Here is a 23,980-nt window from a genome sequence, read left to right as displayed (position 1 = left end):
AAAGATGAGAAGAAAAAGTGGTACGCTAATATGAACAGGGGAAAAAGAACGGAAGAGGGAGCCAAATGAAAGAATCTTGCACATAACATAATTTAATCGTCGCTAACAGTTTAAGAATCATGAACGAAGATTGTATACACAAAACAGACCTGGAGACACTGGCAGCTTTCAGATTGTTTACATAATGGTATGACAGAGATTTTTAACCAAATTTTAAGCTGTCAGACGTATCCAGGGGCAGATGTGGACTCTGATCTAAATTTATTGGTTGTGAACAGTACACCGAAAATGAAGACATTGCAAAAAGGTATGAAGTTAAGAGATGGGTCTGGGATAAGCAGAAAGAATCAGGAGCAGTCGACAGTTTTAGAGGGAGTATTAGACAATGAGTACAAGACAAATGAGTAGCTTTGAGAACTAAAATAGTGAAGCACCAGAAGATCAAATAGGCAAAACAACAAGGCCCCTTAGAATCCTTGGATATCACAGGAGATAATGAATTTAACTGATGTAAGATAGCAATAAAAATGCAGCAACTGACACAGCTGAAGAACAATAAACCCATCTAAAAATGAAATTAACAGAAAGTGCAAAAGGGGTAAGCAGGAATGGCTGGGGGAGAGGGGAAATGCAAGTCTATAGAAGCATGTAAAACCATGGGAAAGATAGATGCCACCTACAGGAAAGTTAAAGATGCCTTTATGAAAAAGAGAAGCAGTTGTACAAATATCAAGAGCTCAGATGGAAAACCAGTACTAAGTAAAGAAAGGAAAGCTAAAAGGCAGAAGGAATATACACTCCTGGAAATTGAAATAAGAACACCGTGAATTCATTGTCCCAGGAAGGGGAAACTTTATTGACACATTCCTGGGGTCAGATACATCACATGATCACACTGACAGAACCACAGGCACATAGACACAGGCAACAGAGCATGCACAATGTCGGCACTAGTACAGTGTATATCCACCTTTCGCAGCAATGCAGGCTGCTATTCTCCCATGGAGACGATCGTAGAGATGCTGGATGTAGTCCTGTGGAACGGCTTGCCATGCCATTTCCACCTGGCGCCTCAGTTGGACCAGCGTTCGTGCTGGACGTGGAGACCGCGTGAGACGACGCTTCATCCAGTCCCAAACATGCTCAATGGGGGACAGATCCGGAGATCTTGCTGGCCAGGGTAGTTGACTTACACCTTCTAGAGCACGTTGGGTGGCACGGGATACATGCGGACGTGCATTGTCCTGTTGGAACAGCAAGTTCTCTTGCCGGTCTAAGAATGGTAGAACGATGGGTTCGATGACGGTTTGGATGTACCCTGCACTATTCAGTGTCCCCTCGACGATCACCAGTGGTGTACGGCCAGTGTAGGAGATCGCTCCCCACACCATGATGCCGGGTGTTGGCCCTGTGTGCCTCGGTCGTATGCAGTCCTGATTGTGGCGCTCACCTGCACGGCGCCAAACACGCATACGACCATCATTGGCACCAAGGCAGAAGCGACTCTCATCGCTGAAAACGACACGTCTCCATTCGTTCCTCCATTCACGCCTGTCGCGACACCACTGGAGGCAGGCTGCACGATGATGGGGCGTGAGCGGAAGACGGCCTAACGGTGTGCGGGACCGTAGCCCAGCTTCATGGAGACGGTTGCGAATGGTCCTCGCCGATACCCCAGGAGCAACAGTGTCCCTAATTTGCTGGGAAGTGGCGGTGCGGTCCCCTACGGCACTGCGTAGGATCCTACGGTCTTGGCGTGCATCCGTGCGTCGCTGCGGTCCGGTCCCAGGTTGACGGGCACGTGCACCTTCCGCCGACCACTGGCGACAACATCGATGTACTGTGGAGATCTCACGCCCCACGTGTTGAGCAATTCGGCGGTACGTCCACCCGGCCTCCCGCATGCCCACTATACGCCCTCGCTCAAAGTCCGTCAACTGCACATACGGTTCACGTCCACGCTGTCGCGGCATGCTACCAGTGTTAAAGACTGCGATGGAGCTCCGTATGCCACGGCAAACTGGCTGACACTGACCGTGGCGGTGCACAAATGCTGCGCAGCTAGCGCCATTCGACGGCCAACACCGCGGTTCCTGGTGTGTCCGCTGTGCCGTGCGTGTGATCATTGCTTGTACAGCCCTCTCGCAGTGTCCGGAGCAAGTATGGTGGGTCTGACACACCGGTGTCAATGTGTTCTTTTTTCCATTTCCAGGAGTGTATATAGAGGGCTATACTATGGAAATAAATTTGAAAGCAGTATTATAGAATGCAAAAAGGAAGTAGATGAAGATGAGAGTGGACATACTACATTGTGAAAGAAATGATCAGAGCACTGGAATACCTACATCAATCAAAGCCCTTGGAGTAAAGTAGAGTCCCTCAAAACTACTGATACCGTGGGGAGAACCAGCAATGACATAACTATTCGACCTGGAGTGCACCATGTGTGAGACAGGGGAAATAACATTAGGCTTCAAGAAGAATGTAATAATTCCAATTCCGAAAGAAACAGGTGATGACAGGTGTTAATATTAACGAACTGAAAGTTTAATAAATCGTGGTTGCAAATTACAGGTGCCACCCTCGGGGGAGGTCAGTTTGTGTTCCATAGAAACGTAGGAATACACAAGGAAATACTGACTGTACGACTTATTTTGGAAGATACGTTAAAGATAGGCAAACCTACATATATATACCTTTAACAATACTGACTGGAATAAACTCTTTAAAACTCTGAAGATATCAAGGGTAAAATACAGGGGGGAAAGATTGTTATACAAGTTGTACAGAAACCAGATGGCAGTTGTAAGAGTCGAAGGGCATGAAGGGGAAGCAATGGTGGAGAACGGAGTGAGACAGTGTTGTAGCCAGTCCCTGATGTTGTTCAGTATATACACGGAGCGAGCAGTAAAGTAAATTAAGGAAAAATCTGTAGAAGGTATTCAAGTTCGGGGAAAAGAAATAAAAAGTCTTCAAAGGCAGATGGTTCCTTTGCAAAGGACGTGGTCGATTTCCTACACTTCCCTAGCTCTGAGGGATGAAGTAGTGAAGGCAGCAGAGGATCAAGTAGGTAAAAAGACGAGGGCTAATAGAAATCCTTGGGTAACAGAAGAAATATTGAATTTAATTGATGAAAGGAGAAAATATAAAAATGCAGTAAATGAAGCAGGCAAAAAGGAATACAAACATCTCAAAAATGAGATCGACAGGAAGTGCAAAATGGCTAAGCAGGGATGGCTAGAGGACAAATGTAAGGATGTAGAGGCTTGTCTCACTAGGGGTAAGATAGATACTGCCTACAGGAAAATTAAAGAGATCTTTGGAGAGAAGAGAACCACTAGTATGAATATCAAGAGCTCAGATGGCAACCCAGTTCTAAGCAAAGAAGGGAAGGCAGAAAGGTGGAAGGAGTATATAGAGGGTTTATACAAGGGCGATGTACTTGAGGACAATATTATGGAAATGGAAGAGGATGTAGATGAAGATGAAATGGGAGATCAGATACTGCGTGAAGAGTTTGACAGAGCACTGAAAGACCTGAGTCGAAACAAGGCCCCGGGAGTAGACAACATTCCATTAGAACTACTGATGGCCTTGGGAGAGCCAGTCATGACAAAACTCTACCATCTGGTGAGCAAGATGTATGAGACAGGCGAAATAGCCACAGACTTCAAGAAGAATATAATAATTCCAATCCCAAAGAAAGCAGGTGTTGACAGATGTGAAAATTACCGAACTGTCAGTTTAATAAGTCACAGCTGCAAAATACTAACGTAAATTCTTTACAGACGAATGGAAAAACTGGTAGAAGCGGACCTCGGGGAAGATCAGTTTGGATTCCGTAGAAATGTTGGAACACGTGAGGCAATACTAACCTTCCGACTTATCTTAGAAGAAAGATTAAGAAAAGGCAAACCTATGTTTCTAGCATTTGTAGACTTAGAGAAAGCTTTTGACAACGTTAACTGGAATACTCTCTTTCAAATTCTGAAGGTGGCAGAGGTAAAATACAGGGAGCGAAAGGCTATTTACAATTTGTACAGAAATCAGATGGCAGTTATAAGAGTCGAGGGGCATGAAAGGGAAGCAGTGGTTGGGAAAGGAGTGAGACAGGGTTGTAGCCTCTCCCCGATGTTATTCAGTCTGTATATTGAGCAAGCAGTAAAGGAAACATAAGAAAAATTCGGAGTAGGTATTAAAATCCATGGAGAAGAAATAAAAACTTTGAGGTTCGCCGATGACATTGTAATTCTGTCAGAGACAGCAAAGGACTTGGAAGAGCAGTTGAACGGAATGGACAGTGTCTTGAAAGGAGGATATAAGATGAACGTCAACAAAAGCAAAACGAGGATAATGGAATGTAGTCAAATTAAATCGGGCGATGCTGAGGGGATTAGATTAGGAAATGAGACACTGAAAGTAGTAAAGGAGTTTTGCTATTTAGGGAGTAAAATAACTGATGATGGTCGAAGTAGAGAGGATATAAAATGCAGACTGGCAATGGCAAGGAAATCGTTTCTGAAGAAGAGAAATTTGTTAACATCGAGTATAGATTTAAGTGTCAGGAAGACGTTTCTGAAAGTATTTGTATGGAGTGTAGCCATGTATGGAAGTGAAACATGGACGATAACCAGTTTGGACAAGAAGAGAATAGAAGCTTTCGAAATGTGGTGCTACAGAAGAATGCTGAAGATAAGGTGGGTAGATCACATAACTAATGAGGAGGTATTGAATAGGATTGGGGAGAAGAGAAGTTTGTGGCACAACTTGACTAGAAGAAGGGATCGGTTGGTAGGACATGTTTTGAGGCATCAAGGGATCACAAATTTAGCATTGGAGGGCAGCGTGGAGGGTAAAAATCGTAGAGGGAGACCAAGAGATCAATACACTAAGCAGATTCAGAAGGATGTAGGTTGCAGTAGGTACTGGGAGATGAAGAAGCTTGCACAGGATAGAGTAGCATGGAGAGCTGCATCAAACCAGTCTCAGGACTGAAGACCACAACAACAACAACATAGCATAAAAATTACTTAAAAAGTACCTCTGACTACAGATATGACCTTTGGTAGCTGCAACCGAGTGGCTAAGACTCATCCCACAAAACTTCTCGCAAACGCCACATTCTGCATCGACTATCGATGTAGCTGGCGCCATATTCATTTTGGCATATGTAGCTTTTTTGTATTATAACTTGCAGTATACTGTTTCAAGGCAACAGCAGATTGAAAAGTCTTTTACAGACACTACACTATTACCATTATGTCAGTTAATAACGCATCAATCATATAAACCTTCAAGAGGTACTATAATAACCAAGGCAGAGGACAAAGGTAACATCTCCAAGATACAGTGTAATAGATCATATCCTGGTTTACAGAGAATAAGTATGTGCATTCTCTACATGCTAATGCCTTTTATTTCATCTTAGCATTGTTAACACGTTCTGGGAATTCTTATGAATGTAATAATAGTATGTTCTGCAATAGTCGATGTTATTTTCCTTACCGTCTGATTAGAGAACAAAGGCTTAAATAAATTTTTGGCTGTTTATTTCTGAATATGTGGTAGTTTTCATGTGTGTAGTTAGGTAGGATCGTAAGAGTTTAAATTGCTGCCTGTGAGACGAGGAGCAATATGAACTCTTCCTTGTCACAAATGTTTATAATGTTTATACCCTAGTGTATGCAAAGATTATGAAGAGACAGATACTTCACATGTTACAACCAATGGCTCTTCCGGTTGGTATACTTCTGCCGCTAACAACAGGTGTGAACTGTTACCCTTTGAGAGGCCTGCATCAAACACTAAAGGAAGTCCCTAGCTAGCAGTTCCTGCAGTTGTCAATATTGCGTGCGATGTCAAAATGACGTCACGTTCGCAGGCAGTTTTATGAAATGACCGTTACCCACGCTGAGCACATTCGTAGAATTTTAACTGACCAATGTCACACCTGGTGGAGGCACGCGAATCTGAGGGTGCAGTAAGACGTGGATTCTGTAGGAATTAATGTGTTTGAAAACTGCTTAAATTGCGTTTGGGAGTAAACACATTTAATAGTAGTCTAGGTAGTAAATATTATTTCTAAAATATTGAAGACTTCATTTGATTATGTGGTCTACAGGTGATACATTTGTCGGCTTTCCTATTTTGTTCTGTTGCACGATTGTCGTCGAATAACAAGTTTCTTGCATGTTTTAAGTAGCACGCCTTAGAATTTTTATACCTGATACGTGACCACGCAGTTTGTAAAAAATGAGACCAACTTCCAGGACAGGTTCTTGGCAAATGTACGGCAGTGTCTCGTAATCTGTCAGTTTTGTTTAGTTAACTCTAGCCGAGATAGGAATTAACAGCTACGCCGAGCGTGCAGTAGCGTAGTCATATGTATGCATTACAGAGTACACTATAAATTTCACAAACAATTTTTCCCCCTAATCTTTTTTTCTTTTTAGCTCCTGTCCTATCTCGAGGGCCTGCAACATTTTCTTAAACTCTAAATTTAATTCCGAAAAATTTGAGATGCTAATAGACAGTCAAAGGCGGCAGCTCTCCCCGCCCCTTCCCCCCCCCCCATCCCCTCCACCCCTCGCCCACTTCGAGGGGGTTGTAAAATAGGGGATCGAAGTTACCTTTTATGCCGCCGGTAGTAATAACGAAGGCGGGGCCGGCGAGCGGGGAGAGGAAGCATCTCGGCGACGTAAAAATGCAAATCCGCGTCAAGAACGTTGTCAGCATCACGCGCTGACGTAGGGCCACCAGCGCCAACTTAATTAAGCGACGGCGGCGGGAGATTACGCCGGCCGTAAAGTGGACGCTAACCAGAGCTGAGGGCGACCCGGCCGCGGCCTCGCGGCGTCGCGCCGCCGCAGGAGCTTATTAGGCGGCATCAAGCTTCACTGACCGTAACTCGCCCCCGGATTATTGTTATAGTTGTCGGGGGGGCAGAACCCGCTCGAAGCGAGTGCGCCGCCCCGCCGGACCCCGTATTAACTTAAAAGATCCGATCGTAAAAACAATTTTCTAGTATAACCGTAAATCTGGAGTATGCCGCAGCGGTCCAGACATTTGCCGGACGTGTAAAGGCTCAATGTCGGTACCCGCGAGCGGGCTACCTTACTCCCTAATGATAGACCGTCCTATCTGGGAGCCGAGCACAATGCCACTAATGACTTACAAGCTATTTTGCTCCCTAATTAACACGAGACGGAATTAATAACCCCGGGTGAAGTATGGCGGTCTTCACTCCACGTAATGACTTACAAACTATTTGGCTTCTTAATGAACGCAAGATAGAATTAATGACCACCGTCACGTGTATGCAGGGATTTTAACGCTGGGAATGTTTACATGCGCATCGTAAGAGCAGAGGTGCAAAATTATAAATGCTGGTAGATGTGCTAAGACATCGGTTTTATTCTAGCCTGACTCTAGAGTAGCGCTCGAAATTATTTCGCAGTTGTGATGTTTTGTGGTCAGTACTGTTTGCATGCAGTCACAACAGAGCAACGCATATAACTGTGTCACTCTATCAAGACAAGCCGCTGTGGTTACGTGTCCAATAAACAAGCAAGGCCATACGATAAGAATGTAACTATAATGGGTTTTCAGAAACAGTTTGAAAAGCGTGTAACGGCATTGCAGGGTAGGTTGTGCTGAGAAATAATTGTTAAGAATAAAATGAGATGCTTTGCGCTGTTTCCGAGTTAATTGGCGTTGAACTAAGCCAATCACGCCGTTGGGCGCACAAATTCTAGAGATCCGCCAGATACCTTAGTGCCAGTTTTCTCGTAGCGTAGATGATAGCGCGCGAGACTGCTCAGCCTTTGGGTTTCCGGTCTTACTACTGTCTCACGTCCGATTTTTCGCGTGTCGCCGTGGTCAAAGTACACCGTGCATGGCAATATGGAGCTATCCAAAACCGGGGCCGATTCACCTTCAGTGCAACACGGGCCATAGATGACAGGGATGAACGACAGCTGTGGAGATGTGTAAGCGGCAATAGAAATGCAATTGTTGAGCTACTGACCGCCCAGATGAAGCAAGGAACTACATATACAGTGTCCATTCAACGACCGTTCGGCGAATATTGCTGACAAGGGGAGGCCGCCAATTGTGAAATTCAGATTCGATTCATACTGCGCATAATAAAAGCTCATGGCCAGAGGTGTAATGTGGCAAAGCACCAAGATGCACTTCTCAGCCGTTGTCGAGAAAATCGACAGTTAAAAGAAACCGTTGCGGGGAAATACTCTCTACGATTAATTGTTTTTTACAGCGTCGTGGCGCAGCGGTAAGTGCTCGGGTTCGTAATCCGAAGGACGCCGGATCGAATCTCGCGCCATACAATTCTTTTATTATTAGTTTTTTGTAACTCAAATATATATATATATATATATATATATATATATATATATATATATATATATATACAAACTATTAATGGATTGCTTATGCATGTTGGTACCGCCTCCATTTTTCCGTTTTTTTAACAGGGTGTACCAAAGCTCTCCCGTCCGCACTGATTTTCGACGATCTTATAAGTTGCGCTAGGGACCGCATTTACCTTCTTTCGAAGTTAGCAGGCAATTACGCTGTTATGCGGCGGCTCGTTTCGACCCATTCAACATCTGGCCTTCAAGTGTAACGAGCGAGTAACGGAGTTTATATTTCATACCTGTCACAGCGAATTTGTGTTCGTGGGGTCTCTATTCTAATTCGAACGTTTGACTTACGCTATACATATTCGTTTCGGAATATCGTTTCTACGTCTTCCGTTAACTATACGTGGTTAACATTATGAAGACAATTAATAACATTTGTGAAATACAACTTTGTTTGCGGAAAACATAATGATGTTCGAAGTCGCCAGTTTTTCCACGACAAACGACTTTCAACAACTTATTATATGTATAATTGTTGCAACTGATTGCCGGGAAATTATATATATATATATATATATATATATATATATATATATATATATATACTTGAATTACAAAAAACAAATACTAAAAAAAATGCATGGTGTGAGATTCGATCCGGCGACCTTCGGATTACAAACCCGAGCGCTTACCGCTGCGCCACGACGCTGTGGAAATGTATTAATCGTAGAGATTATTTCACCGCAACGGTTTCTTTTAACTGTCGATTTTCTCGACAACGGCTGAGAAGTGCATCTTGGTGCTTTGCCACATTACACCTCTGGCCATGAGCTTTTATTATGCGCAGTATGAATCGAATCTGAATTTCACAATTGGCGGCCTCCCCTTGTGAGAATAGGCCTCCGCAGCAGATGCCTAGTTCGTACACCCATGCTGACTTCTGTTCATCGGCGATGAAGGATGGAATTTGCAGACCAGTACGGCAACTAAAACCACTGAGGGACGGCAGGTTGCCTTTTTGGATGAGATACTCTATGCGCCATTGGGCAGGTGGCCGTTGGCGTGTACGGCGTGAAATGTATGAAAGCAAACACTCTGCAACAATCGTCGGAAGTGTCCGAGCCAGAACACATTCTCTGGGTGATCTCGTCATGCTGGAAATGACTATGGATTAACGCTAATATTCGTCTGCCTTTGGGGACCATGTCCACCCCTACGTGCAATTTCTTTTTCCACTGGATAATAGTATCTACCAGCAGGAGAATGCAATGTGTCATACAGCTCTCAGTATAAGTGAGCGGTTCGAAGAGTATCAGAATGAGCCACCAGACTCTCCTGATTTAAACTCAATCGAGAATCTGTGGGACCACCTCGATAGCGCTGTTCGTGCAATGGATCCTCAGCCGAGAAACTTAGCACAGCTGGCCACGACACTGGAGTCGGCATGACTTCACATCCCTGTCGGTACCTTGCAGAACCTCGCTGACCCTCTTACTGCACGTCTCGCGCTGTTAAAGTTGGTTATTCAGGCCTTTGACAGGTGTTCACATTAATGTGACCAGATAGCGTAGATTTCTCATCTGTTGTATTTGTGTTTGTAGATGGATTTTGCTTTTTTATTTATTTTTCTCATAGGAAGGTTTACTTCGTAAAAATTTTAAGTGTTCATTAATTACCTTGATGACAGTGTATCTTCATTTTTTACAACTGTTGACATCTTCGGGGAATATGTCGTTCGAAACGTTTTTTTGAAGGATGTTACCATTTGTATCTTACTTTATTTTCATCATTTTGCTATTATTAATATAGTCATCATTTCTTTTAAGCTCAAAAAAATAATACAAATTGTCAACGTACTGCAGCTGACATACTATGTAAATACACTAACCGAAAAAAATCACAACACCAACAAGGAATTGTGAGACGTAAACGAAAGTTGGTAGACGTGTTTCTGTATCTGAAAGGTGATGTCTGTTCCAGTTTCGCGCCAGTCGCATAAGAGTGGAGCTAGCAGCGCCACTATGAGGGTGCAAATCAGGTTTTCGTTGACACGTGTAAAGGCCATGAGCAGTAGTTAACCTTTGAAATTGGACGAGGTGAGTAGATGTTAGTCAAGAATGCCTGAGGCGAAAAATCGCCAAATCACTGACTTTGAACGAAGTCGTGGAATAGGGCTACGAGAAGTTGGATGTTCCTCCCGCGATACTGCAGAAAGACTTGGCAGGAGTATAGCCATTGTGCACGATTGCTGGCAGCGGTGATCACGAGAATGTACGGTGGCAAGAAGAGCACGCTCCAGAAGGGCACGTGTCACTACCGAGAGGGAAGACCATCGTGTTCGGCGTATGGCTCCAACGCATAGTACTACATCGGCAGCAACATTGTGAGCATCAGTTGGCACCACAATGAAACAACGAGCTATTACAAACCGATTACTCCAAGGACAGCTCCAAGCTAGGCGCTCTGTACCATGCTTTCCACTGACCCCCAAACCATCGCCACTTACAACTACAGTGGTGTCAGCTGGAGGGCAGGGTTGAGCTCTGTTGGTCTTCTGACGAATGCTGGTTCTGTCTAGGTGCCAATGACGGCCGTGTGTTGGTTAGAAGGAAGCCAGTTGAAGCCCTGCAAACAACCTGTCTGCACTCTAGGTACCCTGGACTTATACCAGGAATTACGGTCTGGGATGCGATATCGTGTGACAGCAGTAGCACTCTCGTGGTTATTCCACGCACCGTGACTACAAATCTGTACGTCAATCCGGCGATTAGACCTGTTGTGCTGCCTTTCATGAACAGCATTCGAATGGATGTTTTCCAACAGGATAACGATCGCCCACAGACCGCTGTTGTAACGCAGCATGATCAACGGATAGTCGACATGTTGCCTTGGCCTGCTCGATCGCCAGATCGTCTCCATCGAGCACATATTGCATATCATCGAACGACAAGTGCAGCGTCATCCACAACCAGCATTAACCAGCCCTGAACTGACCGACCTAGTGCTATATGCATGGAACTCCATCCCACAAACTGACATACGGCACCCGTACAACACAATGTGTACACGACTGCATGCTTACATTCAACACTCTGGTGGTTCTCTGGTTATTAATGTAACAGCATATGATATTTGCAATGGGTTATCTCTCTTAACTGTGGACCTAAGCAAATGTATTCCCAAAATTTCGTTACTCTGCACTAATCATTTTTTGTTGCTACGATGATTTTCTGTCAGTATAGAAAGGTGTATTATGTGGCTTGTAACAGCAAGGGAACAGGTCACGCAATTTGACAGCCTCATTGGATGTTTAAAAAATATCTTCCTGCACCTACGATATACTGCCTTCTACGGCTTGCCGTTAACAGTGGTGCTTGCCCCGGTAGTTGGTTCGAGTCCTGGTGATGAAATTTTCACCACTATTATCAAGCTGGCAAGTGGAGGAGAGATGATGGGTAAGGCTGATGGTCACTAGCCTACGAGCAACGCTCTGCGTGGAGTCCAGGAATTCACAGTGTACCGTGAAGTACGGACATGTGCTACTTACGGAGGCTAACCATACATCAGAGGGGGATGATAAGCTAGACCGAGCCAATAACATCATATCAAATTCGTGCTTTTAGCGCACGTACATATTTAAGTCGGCGGCTTTTGGAACCCATAGCAAGTAACTGGTCGAAATGATGCTGACGCTCATGCGATTTTGTTGACCAACACTCGACTGGCGAGTGATGTGAAGCTGTGTCCTCTGTGAATCTCGTAATCTCAACTTGCACGTTACGTAACTTTCTGCCCATTTGCAGAATACGAGATTCTCGCGAATTAAAGCTGCCCTTACGCTCTAGTATCCCCTACAAGGAATGTTTTAGTAATTGCTAGCATTTATTACCAACATCTCAGACGACTTGTGGCAGCAGCTGATGATAAACGACCGAGAAGATAGTGCTAACTGTTCTTGCAAGACGGTACTGCAGGTCGCTAATATGACTGCTGCAGCTATCCCGGTATTTGGTAGATACGTGACGCCACCGTCCTCTTAGTTTCCTAGTTGTGAACACTCAAGATCGTAGGATAATTTTTTGTGTTCTTAAATAATGAAGAATCTTGTCATACATAGATCAGTACCACTAGACAATTTCAGACAACACTCCAGTATTTGACGATAACAGTAGGTAATGGAAAGAAACTTCTGATTAAGAGATATATGTTATTCGTCTCAATAAAACTCATTCATACATACATACGGACTCTTAAAGGAATCAAGTTTCTGATAGTTCAGTTGATAGACAGTATAAAGTACGAACGTATCAGCCGCTCTCAGTTCTAATGCCCATATCCTACCCATTCCCGCTCGACGGAACTTAAACATCCCGTCCAGTCTCTATACTCATAAACAGAATGGAGTTGAATTCATGGGCCACTGCGCATGCGCACCGCGCGTTTGCGCAACTCGTTGGTGAAACTAAACACTCCCGGCGTGGTCCAACTCTGGCGACACTAGTTGTTCACTTTTTGGATATCTACGCTTTGCATAAGTGTTTGTGAGATTTCAGTGATACTGACCACAAAAATAAGCAACATATTGTTGCCGCTGAGACCGTCATGTGCGATCATAACATAGAAGGTTCGACAATATCTGAGCTGCAGGGTAAAATTTGAGTTAGGAGCACATTTACAACTGAATTAAGAAAAATACAAGCAAGTATAATTCTAGCTGTGGCAATGCTCTCGTCTACAAGAGTAAAATGCCATCGTTCGAGCTGGCCAAATCTTTGTTAAGGAATATTGCTGACAGGAGGGAAGGCTACACAAATTCAAGAAGCTGCATTCTTTATTCAATATTCATCTATTTAAAATGTTAATGCAGTGTTCCCCATTCACATGTGTTACAATTTTGAAATATTGCCATTGTACAGATCTATCTTCAAGAAAGTAGTTTGCAAACCATTCTCTTTTAATGAGGCCTGCTTCGAATAATTATTGTTGCTAAAGTTAATAATTATTACTGTTAATGTTAATAATTATTGGTGTTAATGAAAAAGCGTCGCCGCGCGGGATTAGCCGAGCGGTCAGGGCGCTGCAGTCATGGACTGTGCGGCTGGTCTCGGGGAAGGTTCGAGTCCTCCCTCGGGCATGGGTGTGTGTGTGTTTGTCCATAGGATAATTTAGGTTAAGTAGTGTGTAAGCTTAGGGACTGATGACCTTAGCAGTTAAGTCCCATAAGATTTGACACACATTTGAACATTTTTGAAAAAGCGTCATCACCAACTAAAACCGTATCTTATAGCACGACGACTGTTCTCGATTGTAATGCACGCAATATGATACGTAATTTCAGTTCTGGCGACAGCGCTTCATGCATTACAGTACCTTTATTCCCTATTGCATAATTACCTATATTTAGAAGAAACGTGAACAGTTCTGGTGACATTCTAAGATACACTACTGGCCATTAAAATTGCTACACCAAGAAGAAATGCAGATGATAAATGGGTATTCATTGGACAAATATATTTTACTGGAACTGACATGTGATTACATTTTCACGCAATTTGGGTGCATAGATCCTGAGAAATCAGTACGCAGAACAACCACCTCTGGCCGTAATAACGGCCTAGATGCGCCTGGGCATTGACTCAAACAGAGCTTGGATGGCGTGTACTGGTACAGCTGCCCATGCAGCTTCAACACGATACCACAGCTCATCAAGAGTAGTGACTGGCGTATTGTGACGAGCCAGTTGCGCGACCACCGTTGACCAGACGTTTTCAATTGGTGAGAGATCTGGAGAATGTGTTGGCCAGGGCAACAGTCGAACATTTTCTGTATCCAGAAAGGCCCGTACAGGACCTGCAACATGCGGTCGTACATTATCCTGCTGAAATGCAGGGTTTCGCAGTCATCGAATGAAGGGTAGAGCCACGGGTCGTAACACATCTGAAATGTAACGTCCACTGTTCAAAATGCCGTCAATGCGAACAATAGGTGACCGAGACGCGTAACCAATGGCAACCCATACTATCACCCCGGGTGGTACGTCAGTAGGGCGATGACGAATACACGCTTCCAATGTGTGTTCACCGCGATGTCACCAAACACGGAAGAGACCATCATGATGCTGTAAACAGAACCTGGATTCATCCGAAAAAATGACGTTTTGCCATTCGTGCACCCAGGTTCGTCGTTGAGTACACCATCGCAGGCGCTCCTGTCTGTGATGCAGTGTCAAGGGTAACCGCAGCCATGGTCTCCGAGCTGATAGTCCACGCTGCTGCAAACGTCGTCGAACTGTTCGTGCAGATGGTTGTTGTTTTGCAAACGTCTCCATCTTTTGACTCAGTGATCGAGACGTGGCTGCTCTATCCGTTACAGCCATGCGGATATGATGAATGTCATCTCGACTGCTAGTGATACGAGGCCGTTGGGATCCAGCACGGCGATCCGTATTACCCTCCTGAACCCACCGATTCCATATTCTGCTAACAGTCATTGGATCTTGAGCAACGCGAGCAGCAAAGTCGCGATACGATAAACCGCAATCGCGATAGGCTACAATCCGACCTTTATCAAAGTCGGAAACGTGATGGTACTCATTTCTTCTCCTTACACGAGGCATCACAACAACGTTTTACCAGGCAACGCCTGTCAACTGCTGTTTGTGTATGAGAAATCGGTTGGAAACTTTCCTCATGTCAGCACGTTGTTGGTGTCGCCACCGGCGCCAACCTTGTGTGAATGCTCTGAAAAGCTAATTATTTGCATATCATAGCGTCTTCTTCCTGTCGGTTAAATGTCGCGTCTGTAGCACGTCATCTTCGTGGTGTAGCAATTTTAATGGCCAGTAGTGTAATTTAAAGAACTTTTTGGATCTTCCGTTACAAATTATTTCAGCAAGGATGCTGAGCAACCTAGCTGACGTCTTTTCTTCATCCAGTCACGAAACGAAACACGTTTTTTTTCTTTTTTTTTCCTTATGCAGTGATTCCATCCAACAACCTTTAACTCCATCACAACTCGTGCACCGTGCAGCTGCCAGAACTTTCATTTCAGACACAACTCAGGGACTCAGAAAACGACGAAACTAAAGTGCACGAGTATACTGGTGTCGCCGTGTCTACAGTCATATATGAAACCACTAGGGTGCAACTCATTCCACGCAACTAGTGGCGCAACCCAATACCGTCGTGTAAACCAGGCTTAAGCCTCTGCTGCAGTACAGGCAATTCTTTGGCTGTGATAGTCAATATCTTTGGCCACAGCACGGAATAAAAAGACCGACTGTCGTACAGCTGTGTTGTTCATTTCGTCCTAAGAATGTAAGGTCTCTGCTGACGTGAAAGGGCTTTATTGTGAGTGCTTTGGTGTTTATAATTTCATTTCGTATTGTTTGAGTTAATGCAACAGATATTACTAATGCAATAACTAAATAATCGGAACAGATACGATGAATATAAATCGATGAGACTCAGAAGTCCCACTTCCGCTTTGTATCTCAATTAAAACAAATACACGTATTACGATGCACTGCTCTGTTCTTAGTTGCTTTGATAATATTTTCCCCAAACATTAAATTCTTTCCTACAGTTTGGGCAGGAAGGGTTTAAGAATATAAAACGAAACAACATCCTGCTTCTGATGCTGTTAACTAACTTCAAGCATACAACGTCATTGTCAAAAATTAATCAGATTTCAGTATCGAGATAAACCGCCACAGGTCGCATGTGATTTGATTTATTGATTAGTTTCTCTCAACAGATACTAACATGACCACAGATTCATTCAAAATGTCTTGACAACCTTGCCAAGTGGTGCTTTTAATTTGTGCTGGCATCAGGAAAAGAAAATCTGACGATGATCGCGGCTGTTGAGTGAAACTAATATCCGCCCTGTTGCCTTACATCTGGATAGTAACTACAATGGTTGCCGTGTCCCCAGTAGATGGCGCCTGTGTTTGCTGAATAAACTTATGTCTCATTATGGGTTTGTTAGATGAAAATCAGCTCGCAAAAAAAGTAAATAGAAGATACATATTTGTGTTCTTTACACGAAAAAAAGTAGTAAATGATGTTTCCCTTTCTGTGTCCCTTCATAATGTTTCTTGCAAGAACACAGAAAATCAAGAAGGAATAGCGTTTCTCAGTTGCATTTTTCATTAGTTACGCACAGCTAATCACGAAATTCTGTCTTAAATATAGTCAACGCCGAAAGCGCCCAACCCGCTCTTCATTTTTTTTTAAATTAAGAAACATCAAGGACGATTCTAGCTACTCATGAAACAGATGAATCTGTGTTCCGGTACAAGTCGTTGTTGAATAAACTCCATAAAACTAATGAGTGGCAATGTAGTGTTTATTAATAGGGATTTACCTGCTGACCTAAACATGGCGCTACAGTTTATCTCGTACTAACAAGTTAAAATATCCACCCCTCCTGGGCTCCATAGCTGTTTAGGGCGCTTGGAAAGAGACATAGTTGGTGGGCCCCGAACTTCATGAAGTCATTATGAATAAAACATCGTTCTAATTAAACCTCGTTACAACTGCCCCGTCGGCTGAATACGTACACCCGTCGATGGGCTTCGCCTGGATCTGAGATAGGGATCAGTATGGCCTACCCATGGCAGAGCTCCTGTGTGGGCCTCAATGCGCGGCAGACCTCCCAGTTGTTTCCACCAATAAGACTAGCCGCAAGTGCCTATTACTGACGCTTAACCGTAAAATACCCCAGCACAAGGCCTTGGAAATCACATCAACGTCTTGGTGGAAGTCACCGACCAAACACGCAACACATTTCCTGGACAGCAGCGTAGCACGTAAGGAAGTTGGCTTTCTTGGCGAATTTCGTAGGCACCTTCTCAAGTTATGTACCAGCCGATAAAGACGCCGCCTCGAAGTAACTTTCAACAAGTATTCTCCTCATCTTCTTCAGGCGAAGTTACTTCGCAGCTGATTGTCGCAAGTTCGTTTCTCATCTACACCGTTATTTTTCTAGGGGTCGGTTCCCATTATCATGGTAGTGAACGGAAATGAATTCAAGAGAAACTCTTACCACGCGTTGCGTTTCGTTTGCAGAATGGCGTTTTACACTGTTGTACAAAAACTTTTTGGAACGGCGTGTTTTCTGAACCTCGTCTTCTCACAGAAATGAGCAAAAACCTTTAACTCTCCTGAAAATTATGAACGTAGCCCTCGTTAGCGAAATCGTATTGAAATTAGTAAGCAATATTAGTTCTTCGGTTGCATTTGGCCCATAGGAATCTAACGCGATCAGTTCTCGTACAGTGTTCAAACAGTGGGATCCGGGTCAAGTCTGACCTTGTCTACGTCTACAGCTACATCTACGTACATTTTTTGCAAACCACTGTGAAGTGACCTGTAGAGGATACTTATCATTGTACCACTTACAAGCTTGTACGTACGCTGCAGTTAGTCTAATCTTGTCTTCTTGGGTCCTACAGGAGCGACACATAGCGAGTGAAGTATACTCTAAGATCTTTCACTTATCACCATTTCTTGAAGTTTTGTAAGTAGGCTTTGGTGGGATAACTGACTTATAACGAAGTGTCTGCTAATTCAGCTTTTTCGGCATTTCCGTGACGATATCCCGTACGTGAAAGAAGCTTGCGACCCAGGAGGGACAGGGGACGGGGCTATTCCGACTTCAAGCTCCAAATTCGGTTTGCCACGTCACTGAGGAGACTCTGAGCCTAACGAAATATACAGGTCATGTGGCGTGCGCCACAACACTGTTTCCAACTTTTGGCCAAGTTTACATCCCAAGAGGGGTTCAGTGATGACACGTTGACTCCCACTTTGTATGCCCATTTATTTCATGTATTAAAGTCTATATAAAATTGTGACTAACTTTCGTTTCAAATTTCCCATTCCAGCCGAAGTGGCCGAGCGGTTCTAGGCGCTACAGTCTGGAACCGCGCGACCGCTACGGTCGCAGGTTCGAATCCTGCCTCGGGCATGGATGTGTGTTATGTCCTTAGGTTAGTTAGGTTTAAGTAGTTCTAAGTTCTAGGGGGCTGATGACCTCAGCAGTTAAGTCCCATAGTGCTCAGAGCCATTTGCACCATTTTTTAAAAATTTCCCATGTTAAAGTTCGTACGTTAAACACATAGTATGCGTACTATCAGAGTGGTAGAAAAAAATTCCCCCTACAAAACTTCACTATTCAGATCACTCAGTATGCTGTCCTCGTTGCAATGAGATAATTAGTTTAATCAGAAATGATGGCAATCAAAAGTTAGTCTAATTATAAAATTTCGTATTTCTTTCTATAGGAAAAATCTCGTGAGCTAATAGGTAAATTTAGAAGCAAAGACCACACCCAAATTAAAGACCTATTTTTCCTCTTTCCAATAAAGTGTTTACTTTAAACAAAACATAATTATTTCAGAAGATATTACTAATTAAATATTTCACCTGATCCAGGCTTCAGTGCCGATTATAGCTAAACTACTGTAAATTTCCGGAATCTGTCGATATACGTCTGATCACCTGATTTTTCTGAATCTGTTGACACCCATACTAACGAGTAAGAGTCCTTAATTAAAAATTATTAAATTTTCAGTAACTAAACTTTAACGTACAGGATGAATCACATGGTCATAAACTTGGGATTTCCATTACACAGGTATAAATTAGTACTGCATACTTTAATAGCTACTGCTCATGTGAAGTAATATACAAGCAAAATAAAATGACAAAATCGATTACGAATAAAATACGAATTTTTATACCCACAGGATTTGTAAACTGTAATAATTTGAATAAGTTCAGTGCTGCCCTTGAGCGAGTCTTTATAAGGTCCAAGCTCGCGCGATTTTCGGGCATTCTGTTCATTTCGCTCGTAGCCTTCGGCTGATATAGCTAGTCTGTTCTCTTGCCCAGCCTTGCGAACCTTTTGAGTTGCATCTCCACTCGTGCAAACCAGGTTGAGAGAATCTTTTTTACAGTAATGAGTGTTACACAGTCGAAAGGTGTGGTGGACCGTTTCAAATGATTCAAATGGCTCTGAGCACTATGGGACTTAACATCTGAGGTTATCAATCCCCTAGAACTTAGAACTACTTAAACTTAACTAACCTAAGGACATCACATGCACCCATGCCCGAGGCAGAATTCGAACCTGCGACAGTAGCGGTCGCGCGGTTCCAGACTGAAGCGCCTAGAACCGCTCGGCCACACCGGCCGGCGGTGGACCGTTTAAGCAACTTTTGTAAGAAATAACATTTTTGTGTCTTTTGACATTTAACTGTGTATTGCAAGAACCCCCCACACCTACTAAACCCCCAGAAATGTCTCGATTTAGCCAGTGAGTCCGTAGATGGTGGTGCAAGGGACGTACAGTATAACTGGCCCGCTTTCCCACCTGAGTTTTGCGATAATTAAGCAAGTGTGTCCTTGAACTGACTTAGTGAGCCGCCGGGTAGGAATTCTTCGTACCTGCTATGTGAAGATGCTGTCGTACTTTCATGTCCTCTTGTAGAGCCCAGCAGCGCCTTCGGGTTCTGGAAGTGCAATACTACTGTCTATGTTTTACGTAATGAAGAGGGAAGAAGTCTTCTGAGCAAATAATATTTACACAGGATGTCGTTTTGGTGCGTTTATTTAAGAAACACCGAAAAATGAACTTGTTCACAGTTATTGTAAGCTATTAACGGTACGAGAGCATGGTCTACCGCATGACTTGATCGAAAGGCACCCTGTCGACGACTGCCTATCATGGCGCAAGGTCTGCAACTTGAGCACACTATCGCTATAGTTCGTATAAGATTGTATATCCCCGGTTAAGCCAAAGTTATTCGCTTATCTATTAATATCAACGTTTCCTGGCATTGTAAAATTACTGAAAGATAGTATTTATGACCCACAGACTCCTCCTAATGTCTAAGCGGCAAAAAGCAACTTTTGTTGGCAAAAATTTATTAATAGCAATTGCTTGATTCACGTCACAATAAATGTACTTTCCCTAAGTATCTCTTTGCTGACGTCAAGCGCGATTTTTGTACCAGCACATTATCCCACTGGCTCTGAAAGCGCCATATGGCCAACCGCTCGCTTTTTACTCCGTATGTACTGCAGCTGGGAACCTACTGCTCGCTGCTCCGTACTCCGTGGGTACTGCAGCGTCACAACGCTGATACAGTCGCTTCACGTATGTGGAATAACAACACTGCAAACAAAGTAAAATGTGCTCTTACCTGGAAATAAGGGATACCTTATAATGTGAAGCAACTTCTGTCCACGTCTTCTACATCGCGTGAAATTAGCCTTGATGAAATAAGAACTATTATGCTCCACATATATCTGTGCCAACTACCTGTGTGGAAATTTTGTAAGAGACTGAAAGAGACCTGGTCGTCACCAGTAGCGTATTATAAATGTGATTAACGATTGGTAAACTTCCAATTCAGAACTTAAGAAGAAGCTTTTGGGTATTCATTTTAAGGATAGTTTCTACATCGCCATTTTCAGGTGGTGATCCTGCGAAAATGCGCGGCTACCAAGGCTAATTTCATAACAGATAGGACTATTTTAGGCGACAACGTGACACCACAGTCTTAAGCGTTACAGTTACCAGTTTCATACTTCGTAGTTGTGCTTCAGAGCACTCTCTTGCCCTTGGGTTGTGAAACTGCCCCAAAAGGCGGAAGAATCAGCAATGCTCAACAGCATGAGGTTGCAGAAGCAATGGAAACAGCTGCATCAGAGACCCATAACGTGTATCAAATGGTTTAAATGGCTCTGAGCACTATGGGACTTAAATTCTGATGTCATCAGTCCACTAGAACTTAGAACTACTTAAGCCTAATGAACCTAAGGACATCACACACATCCAGGCCCGAGGCAGGAGTCGAACCTGCGACCGTAACGGTCGCGCGGTTGCAGACTGTAGCGCCTAGAACCGCTCGGCCACTCCGGCCGGCCATAACGTGTGTACACAGGGCGTGTGGCCTATAACTGAAAAAGTGTCATGATAATCACTCCTTTGGCAAAAGATTCCGGAATAGTCCCTCATTCGGATCTCCAGGAGGGAACTGGGGAAGGGGACGTGACCATGAGAAAAATCATGAATAATCAACGAAAGGATATTGTTCTACGAGTCGGGGCGTGGATTGTCAGAAGCTTAAACGTGGTAGGCAAGCTATAAAATCTGAAAAGGGAAATGCAAAGGCTCATTCTAGATATAGTAGGGGTCACTGAAGTGAAGTCGAAAGAAGACCAGGATTTCCGGTCACATGAGTTTGGGTAATATCAAGAGCAGCAGGAAATGGCTGGCTCTGAGCACTACGGGACTCAACTGCTGAGGCCATTAGTCCCCTAGAACTTAGAACTAGTTATACCTAACTAACCTAAGGACACCACAAACATCCATGCCCGAGGCAGGATTCGAACCTGCGACCGTAGCGGTCTTGCGGTTCCAGACTGCAGCGCCTTTAACCGCACGGCCACTTCGGCCGGCTCAGCAGGAAATGGTACGAAGAAAGTAGGATTCGTTATAAATAGGAAGATAGGGCAGAGAGTGTGTTCTGTGAACAGTTCAGTGATAGGGTTGTTCTGATCAGAATCGACAACAAACCAACACCGACAACGGTAGTTCAGATATACATGCCGACATCGCAAGCTGAAAATGAAGAGACAGGGAAAGTTTATAAGAATATTGAAAGGGTGTTACAGTACGTAAAGGGAGATGAAAATCTAAAAGTCATGGGGGACTGGAATGCAGTTGTAGGGGAAGGAGTAGAAGAAGCTGTTACAGGAGAATGTGGGCTTGAGACAAGGAATGAGAGAGGAGAAAGACTGAGTTCTGTAACAAATTTCAGCTGGTAATAGCGAATTCTCTATTCAAGGATCACAAGAGGAGGATGTCTACTTGGAAGAGGCCTAGAAATACGGAAATATTTCAGTTAGATTACTCGTGGTCAAACAGAGATTCCAAAATCAGATACTGAATTGTAAGGCTTACCAAGGAGTAGATAAAGACTCAGATTACAATGTAGTAGTGATGAAGTGTAGGCTGAAGTTTAAGAGATTAGTTAGGAAGAATCAATACGCAAAGATGTGGAATACTGGAGTATTAAGGAATGACGGGATACGCTTGAAGTTCTCTAACGCTATGGACACAGCAATAAGGAATAGTTCAGTAGGCAGTACTGTTGAAGAGGAATGGACATCTCTAAAAAAGGCGATTACAGAAGTTGAAGAAAAATATAGGTACAAAGAAGGTAACTGCGAAGAAACCTGGGTAATAGAACAAATACTTCTGCTGAACGCTAAAAGAAGAAAGTACAAAAAAGTTCAGGAAAACTCAGGAATACAGAAATAAAAGTCGCTGAGGAATGAAATAAACAGGAAGTGCAGGGAAGCTAAGATGAAAAGGCTGCATGAAAAACGTGAAGAAATCGACAAAGAAATGATTGTCGGAAGGACTGACTCAACATATAGCAAAGACTAAATAAGCCTCGGTGAAATTAAAAGCAAGGGTAATAACAATAAGAGTGCAATGGGAATTCCACTGTCACATGCAGAAGAGAGAGCGGATAGGCGGAAGGAATACACTGAAGGCCTCAAATGGGGCTAAGATTTGTCTGATGTGATAGAAAAAGAAACAGGAGTCGATTTAGAAGAGATAGGGGATCTAGTATTAGAATGACCATTTACTAGAGCTTTAGAGGACTCAAGAACAAATAAGGCACAAGGGATAGATAACAATCCATCAGAATTTATAAAATCCTCGGGGGAAGTGGCAACAAACCGACTATTCAAGTTGTTGTGTAGAATATATGAGTGACTTTCGGAAAGTATCATTCACACTATTCCGAAGACTGCAAGAGCTGACAAGTGCGAGAATTATTACACAATCAGCCTAACATCTCATGCATCCAAGTTGCTGACAAGAACAATATAAAGAAGAATAGAAAATAAAATTGAGGATGTGTTAGATGACGATCAGTTTGCCTTTAGGAAAGATAAAGACAACAGAAGCAATTCTGACGTTGCGGTTGATAACAAAAAAAAAAAAATTTAAAAAAAAATAATAACAGGACACGTTCATAGGGTTTGTCGACCTGGTAAAAGCGTTCGACAATGTAAAATGGTGCAATATGTTCGAAATTCTGAGAAAAATACGGGTAAGCTATAGGGAGAGACGAGTAACACACAATATGTACATGAGCCAAGAGGGAATAACAAGAATGGATGACCAAGAACGAAGTGATCGGATTTAAAAGGGTGTAAGACAGGGATGTAGTCTTTCGCCCCTACTGTTCAATCGAACAAACAATGACGAAAACAAAAGAAAGGTTCAGGAGTTGAATTAAAATTCAAGGTGAAAGGATATCAATGATACCATTCGCTGATGGCATTCTATCCTGAGTGAAAGTGAAGAAGAATTACATGATGTGCTGAATGGAATGAACAGTCTAATGAGTACAGAGTATGGATTGAGAGTAAATCGAAGAAAGACGAAGGTAACAAAAAGTAGTAGAAATGGGAACAGTGAGAAACTTAACATCAGTATTGATGGTCACGCAGTAGATGAAGTTAAGGAATTCTGCTACCTAGGCATCAAAACAACCAGTGTCGTAT

This window comes from Schistocerca americana, chromosome 3 (genome assembly GCF_021461395.2).
Source record: "Schistocerca americana isolate TAMUIC-IGC-003095 chromosome 3, iqSchAmer2.1, whole genome shotgun sequence".
NCBI lineage: Eukaryota > Metazoa > Arthropoda > Insecta > Orthoptera > Acrididae > Schistocerca > Schistocerca americana.
Note: the sequence above shows the minus strand (reverse complement) of the source record.